The sequence below is a fragment of the Pseudophryne corroboree genome, chromosome 2 (genome assembly GCF_028390025.1).
Source record: "Pseudophryne corroboree isolate aPseCor3 chromosome 2, aPseCor3.hap2, whole genome shotgun sequence".
In the NCBI taxonomy this organism is placed as follows: Eukaryota; Metazoa; Chordata; class Amphibia; order Anura; family Myobatrachidae; genus Pseudophryne; species Pseudophryne corroboree.
The window spans coordinates 801,902,007-801,917,098 of NC_086445.1; the positions used below are offsets into that span (position 1 = coordinate 801,902,007).

Sequence of the window (15,092 nt, forward strand, 5' to 3'; positions counted from 1 at the left end):
CATATTATAATGTTTGCATATATAAATTTGTTTAAACCAAAATATTAAACATAACTTTTAACAATGAAACCAATGCACTAATAGCATTGGTACTTCAACATTTCTTATATTGCATATAGGAAATAAACTAGTGGCTTGCATTAGTTGCTGATTTGCAAAAGAATTAAACAATTATTAAACAAATACACTGCAAACAAAAGGTTCTTTTAAGGAAAGCACACTTTACATTTTTCAAGTCCTCATTGACATGAATCACTTAAAGAAGGTTAAAATTAAAATGTAAAATAATACTCTTAGACATTGCTTTTATTCCTATATCATAAAAAACATTCTAATTTAGGAATGTTGAAACATCTATGCGTATTCTTTCAAGGATATTAAACATTATACAAACTTAGTTTTAAATAACCATAGTTGATTTTAAAGTGTGTAATCAGCCACTCTGAATAAGCCCTCTTCTTCCACTTCTTTATTAAGAAGTAGGACAGTCATTAAAAGCTAACAACATCTGCATGAAACAGAGTTACTAACTGCCTTCATGCTGAGAAGAAAGCTCTTAAACTCATCATGGTGGTTGGTGAGTTTGGACACTTTCAAGCACATTTCTCCCATCATTGCCTATAGAAATGACCCCTGAAAGTATAGTCTTAATTACATTTTGTTGATGGTTTAGATAGGCCATATGAATTCCTCTTTTAACTCATGGTGACATTTTTGGACCCATTCATAAAACTTGATATAGAAATTGTCAACCAATTTTCAGTTGCATAACATTATCCACAAATTTTCAGACTACAATACATTCACTATCATATACTGAATGATTTTCTGTGAGAGTAGACACATTTTAAGATTGTATTAGGTAACATATTATAATTTTTGCATATATAAAATTGTTTAAGCCAAAATATTAAACAGAACACTTAACAATGAAACCAATGCACTAATAGCATTGGTACTTCAAAATTTCTTATATTGCATATAGGAAATAAACTAGTGGCTTGCATTATTTGCTGATTTGCTAAAGAATTAAACAATTATTAAACAAATACACTGCAAACAAAAGGTTCTTTTAAGGAAAGCACACTTTACATTTTTCAAGTCCTCATTGACATGAACCACTTAAAGAAGGTTACAATTAAAATGTAAAATAATACTCTTAGACATTGCTTTTATTCCTATATCATAAAAAACATTCTGATTCAGGAATGTTGAAACATCAATGCGTATTCTTTCAAGGATATCAAACATTATACAAACTTAGCTTTAAATAACCATAGTTGATTTTAAAGTGTGTAATCAGCCACTCTGAATAAGCCCTCTTCTACCACTTCTTTATTAAGAAGTAGGACAGTCATCAAAACCTAACAACATCTGCATGAAACAGAGTTGCTAACTGCCTTCATGCTGAGAAGATAGCTCTTAAACTCATCATGGTGGTTGGCGAGTTTTGACACTTTCAAGCACATTTCTCCCATCATTGCCTATAGAAATGATCCCTAAAAGTATAATCTTAACTACATTTTGTTGATGGTTTAGATAGGCCATATGAATTGCTCTTTTAACTCATGGTGACATTTTAGGACCCATTCATAAAACTTGATATAGAAATTGTCAACCAATTTTCAGTTGCATAACATCCACAAATTTTCAGACTACAATTCATTCACTATCATATACTGAATGATTTTCTGTGAGAGTAGACACATTTTAAGATTGTATTAGGTAACATATTATAATTTTTGCATATATAAATTTGTTTAAACCAAAATATTAAACATAACTTTTAACAATGAAACCAATGCACTAATAGCATTGGTACTTCAAAATTTCTTATATTGCATATAGGAAATAAACTAGTGGCTTGCATTAGTTGCTGATTTGCAAAAGAATTAAACAATTATTAAACAAATACACTGCAAACAAAAGGTTCTTTTAAGGAAAGCACACTTTATATTTTTCAAGTCCTCATTGACATGAATCACTTAAAGAAGGTTAAAATTAAAATGTAAAATAATACTCTTAGACATTGCTTTTATTCCTATATCATAAAAAACATTCTGATTTAGGAATGTTGAAACATCTATGCATATTCTTTCAAGGATATTAAACATTATACAAACTTAGTTTTAAATAACCATAGTTGATTTTAAAGTGTGTAATCAGCCACTCTGAATAAGCCCTCTTCTTCCACTTCTTTATTAAGAAGTAGGACAGTCATCAAAAGCTAACAACATCTGCATGAAACAGAGTTACTAACTGCCTTCATGCTGAGAAGAGAGCTCTTAAACTCATCATGGTAGTTGGCGAGCTTGGACACTTTCAAGCAAATTTCTCCCATCATTGCCTATAGAAATGATCCCTGGAAGTATAATCTTAATTACATTTTGTTGATGGTTTAGATTAGCCATTTGAATTCCTCTTTTAACTCATGGTGACATTTTTGGACCGATTCATAAAACTTGATATAGAAATTGTTCACCAATTTTCAGTTGCATAACATTCTCCACAAATTTTCAGACTACAATTCATTCACTATCATATACTGAATGATTTTCTGTGAGAGTAGACACATTTTAAGATTGTATTAGGTAACATATTATAATTTTTGCATATATAAATTTGTTTAAACCAAAATATTAAACAGAACACTTAACAATGAAACCAATGCACTAATAGCATTGGTACTTCAAAATTTCTTATATTGCATATAGGAAATAAACTAGTGGCTTGCATTAATTGCTGATTTGCTAAAGAATTAAACAATTATTAAACAAATACACTGCAAACAAAAGGTTCTTTTAAGGAAAGCACACTTTACATTTTTCAAGTCCTCATTGATATGAACCACTTAAAGAAGGTTACAATTAAAATGTAAAATAATACTCTTAGACATTGCTTTTATTCCTATATCATAAAAAACATTCTGATTCAGGAATGTTGAAACATCAATGCGTATTCTTTCAAGGATATTAAACACTATACAAACTTAGTTTTAAATAACCATAGTTGATTTTAAAGTGTGTAATCAGCCACTCTGAATGAGCCCTCTTCTACCACTTCTTTATTAAGAAGTAGGACAGTCATCAAAAGCTAGCAACATCTGCATGAAACAGAGTTGCTAACTGCCTTCATGCTGAGAAGAGAGCTCTTAAACTCATCATGGTGGTTGGCGAGTTTGGACACTTTCAAGCACATTTCTCCCATCATTGCCTATAGAAATGATTCCTGAAAGTATAGTCTTAATTACGTTTTGTTGATGGTTTAGATAGGCCATATGAATTCCTCTTTTAACTCATGGTGACATTTTTGGACCCATTCATAAAACTTGATATAGAAATTGTCAACCAATTTTCAGTTGCATAACATTATCCACAAATTTTCAGACTACAATACATTCACTATCATATACTGAATGATTTTCTGTGAGAGTAGACACATTTTAAGATTGTATTAGGTAACATTATAATTTTTGCATATATAAAATTGTTTAAGCCAAAATATTAAACAGAACACTTAACAATGAAACCAATGCACTAATAGCATTGGTACTTCAAAATTTCTTATATTGCATATAGGAAATAAACTAGTGGCTTGCATTATTTGCTGATTTGCTAAAGAATTAAACAATTATTAAACAAATACACTGCAAACAAAAGGTTCTTTTAAGGAAAGCACACTTTACATTTTTCAAGTCCTCATTGACATGAACCACTTAAAGAAGGTTACAATTAAAATGTAAAATAATACTCTTAGACATTGCTTTTATTCCTATATCATAAAAAACATTCTGATTCAGGAATGTTGAAACATCAATGCGTATTCTTTCAAGGATATTAAACATTATACAAACTTAGTTTTAAATAACCATAGTTGATTTTAAAGTGTGTAATCAGCCACTCTGAATGAGCCCTCTTCTACCACTTCTTTATTAAGAAGTAGGACAGTCATCAAAAGCTAACAACATCTGCATGAAACAGAGTTGCTAACTGCCTTCATGCTGAGAAGATAGCTCTTAAACTCATCATGGTAGTTATCGAGTTTGGACATTTTCAAGCACATTTCTCCCATCATTGCCTATAGAAATGATCCCTGAAAGTATAATCTTAATTACATTTTGTTGATGGTTTAGATAGGCCATATGAATTCCTCTTTTAACTCATGGTGACATTTTTGGACTCATTCATAAAACTTGATATAGAAATTGTCAACCAATTTTCAGTTGCATAACATTCTCCACAAATTTTCAGACTACAATTCATTCACTATCATATACTGAATGATTTTCTGTGAGAGTAGACACATTTTAAGATTGTATTAGGTAACATGTTATCATTTTTGCATATATAAACTTGTTTAAGCCAAAATATTAAACAGAACACTTAACAATGAAACCAATGCACTAATAGCATTGGTACTTCAAAATTTCTTACATTGCATATAGGAAATAAACTAGTGGCTTGCATTAATTGCTGATTTGCTAAAGAATTAAACAATTATTAAACAAATACACTGCAAACAAAAGGTTCTTTTAAGGAAAGCACACTTTACATTTTTCAAGTCCTCATTGACATGAACCACTTAAAGAAGGTTACAATTAAAATGTAAAATAATACTCTTAGACATTGCTTTTATTCCTATATCATAAAAAACATTCTGATTTAGGAATGTTGAAACATCAATGTGTATTCTTTCAAGCATATTAAACATTATACAAACTTAGTTTTAAATAACCATAGTTGATTTTAAAGTGTGTAATCAGCCACTCTGAATGAGCCCTCTTCTACCACTTCTTTATTAAGAAGTAGGACAGTCATCAAAAGCTAACAACATCTGCATGAAACAGAGTTGATAACTGCCTTCATGCTGAGAAGATAGCTCTTAAACTCATCATGGTAGTTAGCGAGTTTGGACATTTTCAAGCACATTTCTCCCATCATTGCCTATAGAAACAATCCCTGAAAGTATAACCTTAATTAAATTTTGATGATGGTTTAGATAGGCCATATGAATTCCTCTTTTAACTCATGGTGACATTTTTGGACCCATTCATAAAACTTGATATAGAAATTGTCAACCAATTTTCAGTTGCATAACATTCTCCAAAAATTTTCTGACTACAATTCATTCACTATCATATACTGAATGATTTTCTGTGAGAGTAGACACATTTTAAGATTGTATTAGGTAACATGTTATAATTTTTACATATATAAACTTGTTTAAGCCAAAATATTAAACAGAACACTTAACAATGAAACCAATGCACTAATAGCATTGGTACTTCAAAATTTCTTATATTGCATATAGGAAATAAACTAGTGGCTTGCATTAATTGCTGATTTGCTAAAGAATTAAACAATCATTAAACAAATACACTGCAAACAAAAGGTTCTTTTAAGGAAAGCACACTTTACATTTTTCAAGTCCTCATTGACATGAACCACTTAAAGAAGGTTACAATTAAAATGTAAAATAATACTCTTAGACATTGCTTTTATTCCTATATCATAAAAAACATTCTGATTCAGGAATGTTGAAACATCAATGCGTATTCTTTCAAGGATATTAAACATTATACAAACTTAGTTTTAAATAACCATAGTTGATTTTAAAGAGTGTAATCAGCCACTCTGAAGGAGCCCTCTTCTACCACTTCTTTATTAAAAAGTAGGACAGTCATCAAAAGCTAACAACATCTGCATGAAACAGAGTTGCTAACTGCCTTCATGCTGAGAAGAGAGCTCTTAATCTCATCATGGTGGTTGGCGAGTTTGGACACTTTCAAGCACATTTCTCCCATCATTGCCTATAGAAATAATCCCTGGAAGTATAATCTTAATTCCATTTTGTTGATGGTTTAGATAGGCCATATGAATTCCTCTTTTAACTCATGGTGACATTTTTGGACTCATTCATAAAACTTGATATAGAAATTGTCAACCAATTTTCAGTTGCATAACATTCTCCACAAATTTTCAGACTACAATTCATTCACTATCATATACTGAATGATTTTCTGTGAGAGTAAACACATTTTAAGATTGTATTAGGTAACATGTTATCATTTTTGCATATATAAACTTGTTTAAGCCAAAATATTAAACAGAACACTTAACAATGAAACCAATGCACTAATAGCATTGGTACTTCAAAATTTCTTATATTGCATATAGGAAATAAACTAGTGGCTTGCATTAATTGCTGATTTGCTAAAGAATTAAACAATTATTAAACAAATACACTACAAACAAAAGGTTCTTTTAAGGAAAGCACACTTTACATTTTTCAAGTCCTCATTGACATGAACCACTTAAAGAAGGTTACAATTAAAATGTAAAATAATACTCTTAGACATTGCTTTTATTCCTATATCATAAAAAACATTCTGATTTAGGAATGTTGAAACATCAATGTGTATTCTTTCAAGCATATTAATCATTATACAAACTTAGTTTTAAATAACCATAGTTGATTTTAAAGTGTGTAATCAGCCACTCTGAATGAGCCCTCTTCTACCACTTCTTTATTAAGAAGTAGGACAGTCATCAAAAGCTAACAACATCTGCATGAAACAGAGTTGCTAACTGCCTTCATGCTGAGAAGAGAGCTATTAATCTCATCATGGTGGTTGGCGAGTTTGGACACTTTCAAGCACATTTCTCCCATCATTGCCTATAGAAATGATCCCTGAAAGTATAGTCTTAATTACATTTTGTTGATGGTTTAGATAGGCCATATGAATTCCTCTTTTAACTCATGGTGACATTTTTGGACCCATTCATAAAACTTGATATAGAAATTGTCAACCAATCTTCAGTTGCATAACATTCTCCACAAATTTTCAGACTATAATTCATTCACTATCATATACTGAATGATTTTCTGTGAGAGTAGACACATTTTAAGATTGCATTAGGTAACATGTTATCATTTTTGCATATATAAACTTGTTTAAGCCAAAATATTAAACAGAACACTTAACAATATAACCAATGCACTAATAGCATTGGTACTTCAAAATTTCTTATATTGCATATAGGAAATCAACTAGTGGCTTGCATTAATTGCTGATTTGCTAAAGAATTAAACAATTATTAAACAAATACACTGCAAACAAAAGGTTCTTTTAAGGAAAGCACACTTTACATTTTTCAAGTCCTCATTGACATGAACCACTTAAAGAAGGTTACAATTAAAATGTAAAATAATACTCTTAGACATTGCTTTTATTCCTATATCATAAAAAACATTCTGATTTAGGAATGTTGAAACATCAATGTGTATTCTTTAGGGGATATTAAACATTATACAAACTTAGTTTTAAATAACCATAGTTGATTTTAAAGTGTGTAATCAGCCACTCTGAATGAGCCCTCTTCTACCACTTCTTTATTAAGAAGTAGGACAGTCATCAAAAGCTAACAACATCTGCATGAAACAGAGTTGATAACTGCCTTCATGCTGAAAAGATAGCTCTTAAACTCATCATGGTAGTTAGCGAGTTTGGACATTTTCAAGCACATTTCTCCCATCATTGCCTATAGAAATGATCCCTGAAAGTATAGTCTTAATTACATTTTGTTGATGGTTTAGATAGGCCATATGAATTCCTCTTTTAACTCATGGTGACATTTTTGGACCCATTCATAAAACTTGATATAGAAATTGTCAACCAATTTTCAGTTGCATAACATTCTCAACAAATTTTCAGACTACAATTCATTTACTATCATATACTGAATGATTTTCTGTGAGAGTAGACACATTTTAAGATTGTATTAGGTAACATGTTATCATTTTTGCATATATAAACTTGTTTAAGCCAAAATATTAAACAGAACACTTAACAATGAAACCAATGCACTAATAGCATTGGTACTTCAAAATTTCTTATATTGCATATAGGAAATAAACTAGTGGCTTGCATTAATTGCTGATTTGCTAAAGAATTAAACAATTATTAAACAAATACACTGCAAACAAAAGGTTCTTTTAAGGAAAGCACACTTTACATTTTTCATGTCCTCATTGACATGAACCACTTAAAGAAGGTTACAATTAAAATGTAAAATAATACTCTTAGACATTGCTTTTATTCCTATATCATAAAAAACATTCTGATTCAGGAATGTTGAAACATCAATGCGTATTCTTTCAAGGATATTAAACATTATACAAACTTAGTGTTAAATAACCATAGTTGATTTTAAAGTGTGTAATCAGGCACTCTGAATGAGCCCTCTTCTACCACTTCTTTATAAAGAAGTAGGACAGTCATCAAAAGCTAACAACATCTGCATGAAACAGAGTTACTAACTGCCTTCATGCTGAGAAGAGAGCTCTTAATCTCATCATGGTGGTTGGCGAGTTTGGACATTTTCAAGCACATTTCTCCCATCATTGCCTATAGAAATGACCCCTGAAAGTATAGTCTTAATTACATTTTGTTGATGGTTTAGATAGGCCATATGAATTCCTCTTTTAACTCATGGTGACATTTTTGGACCCATTCATAAAACTTGATATAGAAATTGTCAACCAATTTTCAGTTGCATAACATTATCCACACATTTTCAGACTACAATACATTCACTATCATATACTGAATGATTTTCTGTGAGAGTAGACACATTTTAAGATTGTATTAGGTAACATATTATAATTTTTGCATATATAAAATTGTTTAAGCCAAAATATTAAACAGAACACTTAACAATGAAACCAATGCACTAATAGCATTGGTACTTCAAAATTTCTAATATTGCATATAGGAAATAAACTAGTGGCTTGCATTAATTGCTGATTTGCTAAAGAATTAAACAATTATTAAACAAATACACTGCAAACAAAATGTTCTTTTAAGGAAAGCACACTTTACATTTTTCAAGTCCTCATTGACATGAACCACTTAAAGAATGTTAAAATTAAACTGTAAAATAATACTCTTAGACATTGCTTTTATTCCTATATCATAAAAAACATTCTGATTTAGGAATGTTGAAACATCAATGCGTATTCTTTCAAGGATATTAAACATTATACAAACTTAGTTTTAAATAACCATAGTTGATTTACAAGTGTGTAATCAGCCACTCTGAATGAGCCCTCTTCTACCACTTCTTTATTAAGAAGTAGGACAGTCATCAAAAGCTAACAACATCTGCATGAAACAGAGTTACTAACTGCCTTCATGCTGAGAAGAGAGCTTTTAAACTCATCATGGTGGTTGGCGAGTTTGGACACTTTCAAGCACATTTCTCCCATCATTGCCTATAGAAATGATCCCTAGAAGTATAATCTTAATTACATTTTGTTGATGGTTTAGATAGGCCATATGAATTCCTCTTTTAACTCATGGTGACATTTTAGGACCCATGCATAAAACTTGATATAGAAATTGTCAACCAATTTTCAGTTGCATAACATTATCCACAAATTTTCAGACTACAATTCATTCACTATCATATACTGAAGGATTTTCTGTGAGAGTAGACACATTTTAAGATTGTATTAGGTAACATATTATAATTTTTGCATATATAAAATTGTTTAAGCCAAAATATTAAACAGAACACTTAACAATGAAACCAATGCACTAATAGCATTGGTACTTCAAAATTTCTTATATTGCATATAGGAAATAAACTAGTGGCTTGCATTAGTTGCTGATTTGCAAAAGAATTAAACAATTATTAAACAAATACACTGCAAACAAAAGGTTCTTTTAAGGAAAGCACACTTTACATTTTTCAAGTCCTCATTGACATGAACCACTTAAAGAAGGTTAAAATTAAAATGTAAAATAATACTCTTAGACATTGCTTTAATTGCTATATCATAAAAAACATTCTGATTCAGGAATGTTGAAACATCAATGCGTATTCTTTCAAGGTTATTAAACATTATACAAACTTAGTTTTAAATAACCATAGTTGATTTTAAAGTGTGTAATCAGCCACTCTGAATGAGTCCTCTTCTACCACTTCTTTATTAAAAAGTAGGATAGTCATCAAAAGCTAACAACATCTGCATGAAACAGAGTTGCTAACTGCCTTCATGCTGAGAAGAGAGCTCTTTATCTCATCATGGTGGTTGGCGAGTTTGGACACTTTCAAGCACATTTCTCCCATCATTGCCTATAGAAATGATCCCTGGAAGTACAATCTTAGCTACATTTTGTTGATGGTTTAGATAGGCCATATGAATTCCTCTTTTAACTCATGGTGACATTTTAGGACCCATTCATAAAACTTGATATAGAAATTGTCAACCAATTTTCAGTTGTATAACATTATCCACAAATTTTCAGACTACAATTCATTCACTATCATATACTGAATGATTTTCTGTGAGAGTAGACACATTTTAAGATTGTATTAGGTAACATATTATAATTTTTGCATATATAAATTTGTTTAAACCAAAATATTAAACAGAACACTTAACAATGAAACCAATGCACTAATAGCATTGGTACTTCAACATTTCTTATATTGCATATAGGAAATAAACTAGTGGCTTGCATTAGTTGCTGATTTGCAAAAGAATTAAACAATTATTAAACAAATACACTGCAAACAAAAGGTTCTTTTAAGGAAAGCACACTTTACATTTTTCAAGTCCTCATTGACATGAATCACTTAAAGAAGGTTAAAATTAAAATGTAAAATAATACTCTTAGACATTGCATTTATTCCTATATCATAAAAAACATTCTGATTTAGGAATGTTGAAACATCTATGCGTATTCTTTCAAGGATATTAAACATTATACAAACTTAGTTTTAAATAACCATAGTTGATTTTAAAGTGTGTAATCAGCCACTCTGAATAAACCCTCTTCTTCCACTTCTTTATTAAGAAGTAGGACAGTCATCAAAAGCTAACAACATCTGCATGAAACAGAGTTGCTAACTGCCTTCATGCTGAGAAGAGAGCTCTTAAACTCATCATGGTGGTTGGCGAGTTTGGACACTTTCAAGCACATTTCTCCCATCATTGCCTATAGAAATTATCCCTGGAAGTATAATCTTAATTACATTTTGTTGATGGTTTAGATTAGCCATATAAATTCCTCTTTTAACTCATGGTGACATTTTTGAACCAATTCATAAAACTTGATATAGAAATTGTCAACCAATTTTCAGTTGCATAACATTATCCACAAATTTTCAGACTACAATTCATTCACTATCATATACTGAATGATTTTCTGTGAGAGTAGACACATTTTAAGATTGTATTAGGTAACATATTATAATTTTTGCATATATAAAATGTTTAAGCCAAAATATTAAACAGAACACTTAACAATGAAACCAATGCACTAATAGCATTGGTACTTCAAAATGTCTTATATTGCATATAGGAAATAAACTAGTGGCTTGCATTAGTTGCTGATTTGCAAAATAATTAAACAATTATTAAATAAATACACTGCAAACAAAAGGTTCTTTTAAGGAAAGCACAGTTTAAATTTTTCAAGTCCTCATTGATATGTACAACTTAAAGAAGGTTAAAATTAAAATGTAAAATAATACTCTTAGACATTGCTTTTATTGCTATATAATAAAAAACATTCTGATTCAGGAATGTTAAAACATCAATGCTTGCTCTTTCCAGCATATTAAACATTATACAAACTTAGTTTTAAATAATCATAGTTGATTTTAAAGTGTGTAATCAGCCACTCTGAATGAGCCCTCTTCTACCACTTCTTTATTAAGAAGTAGGATAGTCATCAAAAGCTAACAACATCTGCATGAAACAGAGTTCCTAACTGCCTTCTTGCTGAGAAGATAGCTCTTAAACTCATCAAGGTGGTTGGTGAGTTTGGACACTTTCAAGCACATTTCTCCCATCATTGCCTGTAGAAATGATCCCTGAAAGTATAATCTTAGCTACATTTTGTTGATGGTTTAGATAGGCCATATGAATTGCTCTTTTAACTCATGGTGACATTTTAGGACCCTTTCATAAAACTTGATATAGAAATTGTCAACCAATTTTCAGTTGCATAACATTCTCCACAAATTTTCAGACTACAATTCATTCACTATCATATACTGAATGATTTTCTGTGAGAGTAGACACATTTTAAGATTGTATTAGGTAACATATTATAATTTTTGCATATATAAATTTGTTTAAACCAAAATATTAAACAGAACACTTAACAATGAAACCAATGCACTAATAGCATTGGTACTTCAAAATTTCTTATATTGCATATAGGAAATAAACTAGTGGCTTGCATTAATTGCTGATTTGCTAAAGAATTAAACAATTATTAAACAAATACACTGCAAACAAAAGGTTCTTTTAAGGAAAGCACACTTTACATTTTTCAAGTCCTCATTGACATGAACCACTTAAAGAAGGTTAAAATTAAAATGTAAAATAATACTCTTAGACATTGCTTTTATTCCTATATCATAAAAAACATTCTGATTCAGGAATGTTGAAACATCAATGCGTATTCTTTCAAGGATATTAAACATTATACAAACTTAGTTTTAAATAACCATAGTTGATTTTAAAGTGTGTAATCAGCCACTCTGAATAAGCCCTCTTCTTCCACTTCTTTATTAAGAAGTAGGACAGTCATCAAAAGCTAACAACATCTGCATGAAACAGAGTTACTAACTGCCTTCATGCTGAGAAGAGAGCTCTTAAACTCATCATGGTTGTTGGCGAGTTTGGACACTTTCAAGCACATTTCTCCCATCATTGCCTATAGAAATGACCCCTGAAAGTATAGTCTTAATTACATTTTGTTGATGGTTTAGATAGGCCATATGAATTCCTCTTTTAACTCATGGTGACATTTTTGGACCCATTCATAAAACTTGATATAGAAATTGTCAACCAATTTTCAGTTGCATAACATTATCCACAAATTTTCAGACTACAATACATTCACTATCATATACTGAATGATTTTCTGTGAGAGTAGACACATTTTAAGATTGTATTAGGTAACATATTATAATTTTTGCATATATAAAATTGTTTAAGCCAAAATATTAAACAGAACACTTAACAATGAAACCAATGCACTAATAGCATTGGTACTTCAAAATTTCTTATATTGCATATAGGAAATAAACTAGTGGCTTGCATTAGTTGCTGATTTGCAAAAGAATTAAACAATTATTAAACAAATACACTGCAAACAAAAGGTTCTTTTAAGGAAAGCACACTTTACATTTTTCAAGTCCTCATTGACATGAACCACTTAAAGAAGGTTAAAATTAAAATGTAAAATAATACTCTTAGACATTGCTTTAATTGCTATATCATAAAAAACATTCTGATTCAGGAATGTTGAAACATCAATGCGTATTCTTTCAAGGTTATTAAACATTATACAAACTTAGTTTTAAATAACCATAGTTGATTTTAAAGTGTGTAATCAGCCACTCTGAATGAGTCCTCTTCTACCACTTCTTTATTAAAAAGTAGGATAGTCATCAAAAGCTAACAACATCTGCATGAAACAGAGTTGCTAACTGCCTTCATGCTGAGAAGAGAGCTCTTTATCTCATCATGGTGGTTGGCGAGTTTGGACACTTTCAAGCACATTTCTCCCATCATTGCCTATAGAAATGATCCCTGGAAGTATAATCTTAGCTACATTTTGTTGATGGTTTAGATAGGCCATATGAATTGCTCTTTTAACTCATGGTGACATTTTAGGACCCATTCATAAAACTTGATATAGAAATTGTCAACCAATTTTCAGTTGTATAACATTATCCACAAATTTTCAGACTACAATTCATTCACTATCATATACTGAATGATTTTCTGTGAGAGTAGACACATTTTAAGATTGTATTAGGTAACATATTATAATTTTTGCATATATAAATTTGTTTAAACCAAAATATTAAACAGAACACTTAAGAATGAAACCAATGCACTAATAGCATTGGTACTTCAACATTTCTTATATTGCATATAGGAAATAAACTAGTGGCTTGCATTAGTTGCTGATTTGCAAAATAATTAAACAATTATTAAACAAATACACTGCAAACAAAAGGTTCTTTTAAGGAAAGCACACTTTACATTTTTCAAGTCCTCATTGACATGAATCACTTAAAGAAGGTTAAAATTAAAATGTAAAATAATACTCTTAGACATTGCATTTATTCCTATATCATAAAAAACATTCTGATTTAGGAATGTTGAAACATCTATGCGTATTCTTTCAAGGATATTAAACATTATACAAACTTAGTTTTAAATAACCATAGTTGATTTTAAAGTGTGTAATCAGCCACTCTGAATAAACCCTCTTCTTCCACTTCTTTATTAAGAAGTAGGACAGTCATCAAAAGCTAACAACATCTGCATGAAACAGAGTTGCTAACTGCCTTCATGCTGAGAAGAGAGCTCTTAAACTCATCATGGTGGTTGGCGAGTTTGGACACTTTCAAGCACATTTCTCCCATCATTGCCTATAGAAATGATCCCTAAAAGTATAATCTTAACTACATTTTGTTGATGGTTTAGATAGGCCATATGAATTGCTCTTTTAACTCATGGTGACATTTTAGGACCCATTCATAAAACTTGATATAGAAATTGTCAACCAATTTTCAGTTGCATAACATTCTCCACAAATTTTCAGACTACAATTCATTCACTATCATATACTGAAGGATTTTCTGTGAGAGTAGACACATTTTAAGATTGTATTAGGTAACATATTATAATTTTTGCATATATAAAATTGTTTAAGCCAAAATATTAAACAGAACACTTAACAATGAAACCAATGCACTAATAGCATTGGTACTTCAAAATTTCTTATATTGCATATAGGAAATAAACTAGTGGCTTGCATTAGTTGCTGATTTGCAAAAGAATTAAACAATTATTAAACAAATACACTGCAAACAAAAGGTTCTTTTAAGGAAAGCACACTTTACATTTTTCAAGTCCTCATTGACATGAACCACTTAAAGAAGGTTAAAATTAAAATGTAAAATAATACTCTTAGGCATTGCTTTAATTGCTATATCATAAAAAACATTCTGATTCAGGAATGTTGAAACATCAATGCGTATTCTTTCAAGGTT

General features: G+C 30.3%; 17 non-coding genes across 17 annotated transcripts; all 17 read right to left on the minus strand.

Moving 5' to 3' along the window:
- Nucleotides 1–436: 436 nt before the first annotated feature.
- LOC135053646 (small nucleolar RNA U3) lies at nt 437–649 on the minus strand. The gene has a single exon (XR_010242970.1). It is a non-coding gene; the product is annotated as a small nucleolar RNA U3 (small nucleolar RNA).
- Nucleotides 650–1,302: 653 nt separating this feature from the next.
- On the minus strand, nt 1,303–1,515 carry LOC135053815 (small nucleolar RNA U3). The gene has a single exon (XR_010243119.1). It is a non-coding gene; the product is annotated as a small nucleolar RNA U3 (small nucleolar RNA).
- Nucleotides 1,516–2,165: 650 nt separating this feature from the next.
- On the minus strand, nt 2,166–2,378 carry LOC135053593 (small nucleolar RNA U3). The gene has a single exon (XR_010242925.1). It is a non-coding gene; the product is annotated as a small nucleolar RNA U3 (small nucleolar RNA).
- A 653-nt stretch (nt 2,379–3,031) lies between these two features.
- LOC135053170 (small nucleolar RNA U3) lies at nt 3,032–3,244 on the minus strand. Its single transcript, XR_010242555.1, has one exon. It is a non-coding gene; the product is annotated as a small nucleolar RNA U3 (small nucleolar RNA).
- A 651-nt stretch (nt 3,245–3,895) lies between these two features.
- On the minus strand, nt 3,896–4,108 carry LOC135053682 (small nucleolar RNA U3). Its single transcript, XR_010243003.1, has one exon. It is a non-coding gene; the product is annotated as a small nucleolar RNA U3 (small nucleolar RNA).
- A 653-nt stretch (nt 4,109–4,761) lies between these two features.
- On the minus strand, nt 4,762–4,974 carry LOC135053997 (small nucleolar RNA U3). The gene has a single exon (XR_010243278.1). It is a non-coding gene; the product is annotated as a small nucleolar RNA U3 (small nucleolar RNA).
- A 653-nt stretch (nt 4,975–5,627) lies between these two features.
- On the minus strand, nt 5,628–5,840 carry LOC135053625 (small nucleolar RNA U3). Its single transcript, XR_010242951.1, has one exon. It is a non-coding gene; the product is annotated as a small nucleolar RNA U3 (small nucleolar RNA).
- Nucleotides 5,841–6,493: 653 nt separating this feature from the next.
- LOC135053549 (small nucleolar RNA U3) lies at nt 6,494–6,706 on the minus strand. The gene has a single exon (XR_010242885.1). It is a non-coding gene; the product is annotated as a small nucleolar RNA U3 (small nucleolar RNA).
- Nucleotides 6,707–7,359: 653 nt separating this feature from the next.
- Nucleotides 7,360–7,572, minus strand: LOC135053697 (small nucleolar RNA U3). The gene has a single exon (XR_010243016.1). It is a non-coding gene; the product is annotated as a small nucleolar RNA U3 (small nucleolar RNA).
- Nucleotides 7,573–8,225: 653 nt separating this feature from the next.
- LOC135053570 (small nucleolar RNA U3) lies at nt 8,226–8,438 on the minus strand. Its single transcript, XR_010242904.1, has one exon. It is a non-coding gene; the product is annotated as a small nucleolar RNA U3 (small nucleolar RNA).
- A 653-nt stretch (nt 8,439–9,091) lies between these two features.
- Nucleotides 9,092–9,304, minus strand: LOC135053647 (small nucleolar RNA U3). The gene has a single exon (XR_010242971.1). It is a non-coding gene; the product is annotated as a small nucleolar RNA U3 (small nucleolar RNA).
- Nucleotides 9,305–9,957: 653 nt separating this feature from the next.
- On the minus strand, nt 9,958–10,170 carry LOC135053882 (small nucleolar RNA U3). Its single transcript, XR_010243177.1, has one exon. It is a non-coding gene; the product is annotated as a small nucleolar RNA U3 (small nucleolar RNA).
- Nucleotides 10,171–10,823: 653 nt separating this feature from the next.
- LOC135053867 (small nucleolar RNA U3) lies at nt 10,824–11,036 on the minus strand. The gene has a single exon (XR_010243163.1). It is a non-coding gene; the product is annotated as a small nucleolar RNA U3 (small nucleolar RNA).
- Nucleotides 11,037–11,688: 652 nt separating this feature from the next.
- Nucleotides 11,689–11,901, minus strand: LOC135054020 (small nucleolar RNA U3). The gene has a single exon (XR_010243299.1). It is a non-coding gene; the product is annotated as a small nucleolar RNA U3 (small nucleolar RNA).
- Nucleotides 11,902–12,554: 653 nt separating this feature from the next.
- Nucleotides 12,555–12,767, minus strand: LOC135053751 (small nucleolar RNA U3). Its single transcript, XR_010243061.1, has one exon. It is a non-coding gene; the product is annotated as a small nucleolar RNA U3 (small nucleolar RNA).
- A 653-nt stretch (nt 12,768–13,420) lies between these two features.
- LOC135053859 (small nucleolar RNA U3) lies at nt 13,421–13,633 on the minus strand. Its single transcript, XR_010243156.1, has one exon. It is a non-coding gene; the product is annotated as a small nucleolar RNA U3 (small nucleolar RNA).
- Nucleotides 13,634–14,286: 653 nt separating this feature from the next.
- LOC135053559 (small nucleolar RNA U3) lies at nt 14,287–14,499 on the minus strand. The gene has a single exon (XR_010242895.1). It is a non-coding gene; the product is annotated as a small nucleolar RNA U3 (small nucleolar RNA).
- Between the last annotated feature and the right edge of the window lie 593 nt (nt 14,500–15,092).